The sequence below is a fragment of the Mus pahari genome, chromosome 10, assembly GCF_900095145.1.
Source record: "Mus pahari chromosome 10, PAHARI_EIJ_v1.1, whole genome shotgun sequence".
Taxonomy (NCBI): Eukaryota; Metazoa; Chordata; class Mammalia; order Rodentia; family Muridae; genus Mus; species Mus pahari.
In genome coordinates this window covers 47,687,319-47,694,184 of record NC_034599.1, presented here as the reverse complement: position 1 = coordinate 47,694,184, position 6,866 = coordinate 47,687,319, and positions in this window count along the sequence as shown.

Sequence of the window (6,866 nt, the reverse complement as noted above, 5' to 3'; positions counted from 1 at the left end):
GTAGGTGCAACAACAATATGAACTAACCAGTACCCCCTGAGCTTGTGTCTCTAGCTGCATATGTAGCAGAAGATGGCCTAATCAGCCATCATTGGGAAGTGAGGCCCCTTGGTCTTGTAAGCTTTATATGACCCAGCACAGGGGAAGGCCAGGGCCAAGTAGTGGGAGTGGGTGGGTAGGGGAGCAGGGGCGAGCGGGGGTGGGGTATAGGGAACTTTTGGGATAGCATTTGAAATGTAAATAAAGAAAAAATAATAATTTTTTTTTAAAAAAAGTGGGGTCGTGGGCACTTGTTATCCTAGTGCTGGGGAGGCAGAGACGGATTTCTCTCTAGATTCTCAGGGTTCCCTGGTCAATTATCCTAAGCATTTCCAAGGCAGTGGGGGACCCTGCCTAAGTCAGCAAGCAGAGGGCACCGAGGAACTAGAGCAAAGTTCCACAAACAAAGAAGGTATGTGTCATATAGTAACTGCTTAAGAGTTAGTTAACAAAGACCAACTAAAAGGGCAGAGTTAAAGCAAGACCAGCAAGGTGCTTTCTCATCAATAAGGGTTTTCTAACCACCTCTTCCGTGTGTGGTCATTGTAGTTTTATCATGCGTTAGAGATAGACTGGTTGGTAGTTTCTGACAATTTATTAACCTCAATTTCAGTTTATTTACTAGACTAAATGTAAAGAGGAAGAGCTAAGTATCATACAAACCGAAAGAAAAAGTAAACGCACCCATCTTGAAGCATTTCTCTGACCATCAAGGAAAATTTTGAAGCTCAACAGAAGCCACATATTATAGTTTTAAAAATCTGGGTCAGTATGGATGTCTGCGACAATGAGCAACACAACCCTCCTTGTCTACTAGGAGAACATATAAGGGGGGTATCAGCAACATATGCAGTCTTACACTCTGATGGGCACCAGGCACATCCATGGTAACTCTGGAGAAAGCATCTTTTGTTTGTGCACAAAACAATTAACTGCACTTAGAATTCCAGCAAGCTCCTCTCCAGAAAACATGCATATGCTGCTTTCCTTATTCTTCTGATCAAATACGTGACAAGAAGCAGCTTTGGTGAGGAGAGCCCTTTTCTCTCCCATTTACTGCATGAACACAGTCCTGTATGATGCACTGATCTACAGAGGCAGGGGTAACATGGCAGCTTCTTGTTTGCATCTTCATGGGCCAAAAGGCAGAAGAGACAAGACTGACCAGGTTATACACCTTAAGGCCAGCCCCTTATACATCCACTTCCTCTACTAGCTACCAAACCCCAAAGGTCCCACAATCTATGGAGCTGGCTGGGGAACAAACACCCTGCTGGGGAGGTGTTTACCCAAATCATAACCAGACATGGAGAAGCATTCTGTGGTGCAAAGAGCATAGATCTGGGAGTCATGCTTTGTCAGTCACCAGTCACAGGACTTGAAACAATGTGCTCAGACACCCTGCACCTTTAATTGTTCAACTGACAGAAGGGGGTAATAATATCTACATAGAAACAAATCACTTTGTTTTTCAGTGTAAGAATGAAATATATCTGATACAACTGGAATGCAGCCAGGTAGTGGTGGCTCACACCTTTAATCCCAGCACTTGGGAGGCAGAGGCAGGCGGATTTCTGAGGTCGAGGCCAGCCTGGTCTACAAGGTGAGTTCCAGGACAGCCAGGGCTATACAGAGAAACCCTGTCTTGAAAAAAACAAAACAAAACAAAACAAAACAAAACAAAAAACTGGAATGCAAACTGCACCTCTTCCAACAACAGCAATAGCCATTATTTATTATGTGGTTTCTGTGTGTGTGTATATATATATATATTTCTAGGAGGCCATAGGACATAAGTATTATTAGCCTGATTTTAGTAGATGAGAAAATAGAAAACTGATAAAAAAAAATCAATTTTCCAAGGTCTCTGAACTAGGACCTAATGGAAGCACAGTTTGATCCTGACTTTATCTGAGCCTAAATTCTAGCAGTTTCTTCTGGCATGCTACTTTGCCCTCTTCATCTTTGCTATTTTGCTATAATTCCTTTAGACTTTTAGATGTGACCATATGGCATTGGAGAGCACCCACTCTCATAAACACAGTATTAGCTATCCATAAACTAAGTTTACTCCTTCATCCCTATGACTTTCATAAATGTCAGGCTGTTGGAGGTAAGCAGATCAGAGGCAGAAAGCAAACCCAATTGATACTGTGATAGAGTTTATCTTCCAAAAGCTGATGCAGTTAGAGGCCGGGTCTTCAGCTTTTATCTTCCCATGGCTCAGCAATCACTTCCTGCATAAAGACTAGGCTGAGTTCTGCTGTCCCTAAACTGGTTTGGGAGTGCCACACTGGCTTAATGTGGAGCAGGAGCTCACTGATGACGCTCTCCCTCACTTCCTTCTTGAATGTGATCTGCAAGTTCCCTCTCACAGCTCACTGGGCGTGGGAATCTTGCCTTGCTTTCACATTGCTGTCTTTGAAAGGAAGACTCTAGACTTAACTCTTTGAAAACTAATACACGAGACCACCCAATGAACTCTTAGGTTTCCAAGCATGGGTCACTCAAGTGGGGATCCTGGTATGTGATGGAATCCATCATCCACCTTATCTTGGGAGTGAGATAAGCAAATAGCACAGCAGAGAACTGCACTGCATCATGGGCAACACTTACCGGAAGGCCTCAGAACCCAAGATATTAATTATCCTTTGGCCTGAAGTCAGAATGAAAATATGCAGAGAATACACACTTGCACAGATCTGATCCTTGGGGATTTGTGTTCATTGCTGGTGAAGAACACTTTGTGAAGAAATGAAGTTGTATTCTTTTGAAGAGACTGAAGCCATTTGCCCTCCTAATCTTCAGGTACTTAGACGATTTTGCTGTTAAATAGAAATGATAGATGTATTGCTACCTATGAGTCACTGCTTGTTGCACTACTAGTCATAATTTTTGTCATTTGTCATAATTAAATGATCCTATACAGAAATACAAACTGAGTGTTTATTTTTCAGTTGCCACCAACAATCATTGTCAGAATCACTTCAGGACACCTCTCATGGTCCTACTCTTTCTTGCTTTACACTTTCTTGTGTTTATAGCATGCTTCATGTTGGCTAAAAAAAAAAAACTATGGCTCCTTCTCTTCCTTTGAACTTTTGGTTCTGTGACCCAGTTTCATTTTTGTGATCTGTGACAGGTGCTGCCAGCACCTCTTCAGATCCCCTTGACATTTACTGTTCCATCGTTTGTGACTTCTCACTGAAGACATCACTCTCTGGCTGGGATCTTCCTCCTCAGGCTGCAGGAGCATATCGAGCCTCCTCAACGGGTAGGCAGAAGCCCCAGAGTTAACATCCTGTGAGAATGTTGCCAGGGACAGATGGGAGTTGGCGGGCTCATTCCTCAGCTTCCTTGCTTTAAGAAGGAAGTGATTCTGAGTCTCCCAGAGATTCCTTAACTCAGTTTCCACTTCCATGCTGGCATTCTAGAATCACCCCAAACAAAAATTTAGTTGCTAGCTCAGGGCTCTCTTCTTGGGGTGTTCACTACAGTTCTGTCCTGGTTTAAGACATGAGCCTCCCCTTGGTCTGGGCATTGCATTTGTGTCTGCCTTCTGAGATGCTATGACAGATGCCCAGTCCTAATGTCCCACAGTAGCTCCATGACAAATACCCTGTCAGAACTGTTGATGATGATCCATCTGGAGATGCCGAAACTAACTAAACTGATATGCAATTTCACCATTTATTTAAGTGACTATGCCACATAGACAGTTTGTGGAGAACTTTCCCAAATTACTCTGGTGTTTTAGTGATGATTTTGTGCAAACCTGACATGCCATAGGGAGGCAGAACAATATGGTAGGTAAGAAAGAACATGGGTTCTGGAATCACATAATATTGAGTTCAAACCCTGGTTCAGACCCTTGCTATTTGTGTAACTTTAAAAGATCGAATAATACCTAGCCCCTCACATCATAGTTCTAGTGTCTATAAAGCAGGGATAAATACTAGAACCTATCTCAGAGAATTATTAAAATTCTCCTCATAGCTGCTGTCTTACTTTGTTTTATTTGATGTGATAAGAACATTGACCACAATCAACTTGGGGAGGAAATGGTTTGTTTCATCTTACCACTCCCAGGTCATAGTGTAGCACAGAGGGAAGCCAGGACAGGAACCTGTGGCAACCGAAGCAGAAACCATGGCAGAACGCTGCTTAGAGGTTCTTCCTCATGGCTTGCTCAGCCCACTCTCTTGTAAGACCCAGAACCACGCGCCCAGGGATGGCACCACCCACAGTGGCCAGGACCTTCCCATATCAGTCACTGACCAAGAAAATGCCCTCACAGACTCGCCTGTCGGAAATCTTACGGAGACATTTTCTCAATCGAGGTCCTTCTTCCCAGGTGACTCTAACTTGTGTCAAATAGACAAAAAACCAAGCCTAACTAAACCAAAGAGCTAACCAGCACGATGGCTAGGTGGTTCAAGTGTTTGCCAGGCAAACTGCAAGGGCCAGGGGTGTTTAGATTGACTAAACCCACGTAGAATGCAGGGTGGACTGAGTGACCTGTGATCCCAATCTTGGAAGGCGAGCAAGCCTTATAGTGACTAGCCAGAAGGAAGAGCTCTGTGCTTGACTAAGAGGCCCGATGATGAATAAAGTGCAGGATGATTCCAGAGACCAGCTCAGAAATCACTCTTCTTCTTTTATAAAGTTGATTCAAATACCCCTCCTTGGGTTCCTTGTAAGATTATTGTATGATTGAATGAAAACACTGGCCGAAGTGCTTTTATAAACACTGCCCTGTAGCAAGTTAGTGTTACTGTTATTATAATTAGTAGTGCATTTGCCTTTGGCTAACTTGAGCTTTATAAGTTTGACTGAGGTAGGCCCAACCCCAAATCGTCTTCTCTCAAAATCCTCAGGGATGCCAGGTCCCTTCCTTCTGTCCCTGAGCAACGGCTCTTAGTCGTTGGGTAGCCCATTCCCTGCCTTTGTTATCCAAATAATCCTTCTGGAGTTACAATAACAAATCATGTTAGAAAACTGCTAAGAGCAGGACAAAGGAAAGATCTGGTGAGATACTGCCTAGAGTCCAGTCATGTCAATTCTTTCCTGGTTAAAATTTATCTCTAAACATCCAAGACTAGCTCTCTAGATAAGGAAGTGTTATGCTGCCATACCAGTGAAGATTACTCCAAACGCCGTTAAAATAGCTATTTGGATAATTAAAAATTAATTACATGTGTGCACACGCATGCATGGACACATCTGAGTACATGCGTCATGACAAATTTATTGCTTGAGAGGATGGCTTGTAGGAGCCAGTTTTCTCCTTCCATCATATGTGTCCTGGGAATGAAACTCAGGTCTCAGGCTTGGTGGCAAGTGCCCTTACCTGCTGACACATCTCCTGGGCCCCTCTTTAGTCTGTTGATGCTAATGTCAAAGTTAACTTCTCTTAGAGAGTTTTCTAGAATCCTGTCTCATTCGTTGAAGGGACTTTGCATCCACAAATAGGGGCTATGAACGCTTGGTGGCAGTAGCCAATGTGTGGAGAACAAGCTTGGCTGTCAAGTTTTCCCTCGGAGCCTGGTGTGTGAAGCTATTTGACAAATAACTGATGCTCTTCCATATATTTTTATTTTAATACTGCATATAAAATTTTATTACATTTATGTATACTCAAACTTACTGAATTTCTTCTGTGATGAAAGGATCTTGATTAGGTCAAGTGCTACCACACCCATGTTGGAAGAAATACAGTGGAGGAAGCAAGGTTGGGAGGAGGACCCAAGGATCGGCAGGGAAGAACCAGTGGTTTGAGGGTGTGTCAGCCATTCAGCCATCGTTGGCCACCTGGGCCACTGCACTGGAGCTCTGCTATATGGAGTATTTTTTTCTTTTTTCTTTTCTTTTTTTTTTTTTTTTTTGTCTTAAGTTGGTGCTTTAGCAGCACTTATAACACGCTGTGGTTTTGAAGGCAAACCACCAAAGTTACATACAACCTTGTCACTCAAAATACAGTACAGACTGGCCACTTTGACCCCACCTGGGCGCTTTTCAGATCTACGGAACGTTAGGCCCCCTCCATAGGTCCAGAATCAGAATTATCCTTTAGGGAGAATTCATTGATATGGAAAAAAAATGGTATAAGAAATCCAGAAAGCATCTAGCAGGGTCTGTTATTAAGTGGGGGGCAGAGCATTAGGGTTTGGGGGAGTGGAAGGGGTTAGGCTCTGCTTCCAAAGTTGAGGTAACTCTTTGTCTCTTTATAGGAGGTCCTGGGTCCTGAGCTTTGTCTGAGATAACACAGAATCAATGCTCAGCAGCACTTATCTGCCATGGCCTGGCTGGGCCCTGGTTCCCTTACACTCAGAGCTTAGTCTTAAGTGGGCTCTCGGTGGCCAGGCTTGCATCTCCCATGGCTCTGCTAAAAACTGACGCTTAAACCGATTCCACAACACAGGGAAGCTTAGCTTCCATTCCTCCCTTACCTGAGAAAAATTACAGAAACTTCCAGGGCTTCTAAAAGCCACCTGACTAGAAATTTTTCCATTTCAGTGCATTACACGAATGTATGAAATTCCCAACCAATCAAACTAAATTTTAGAAAGGTTTTTTTTTTTTTTTTTTTTTTTTTTTTTTTTTTTTTGGTAGATACATTTTCTGACCTTTTACTACGTTTTCTAAACACCTAGCACTAATGAAAAGCTTGTATTACGACAGCCGTTCCTTTATCCTTCATTACCTGCCTCACTCATGGTACTTAGTATGATCTGACATTTAAACATGGAAGTGGCTGGGAAAACGGCCTGGCTAAGAGCACTGGCTGTTCTTCCAGAGGAGCTGGGTTTAATTTTCCAACACCTACA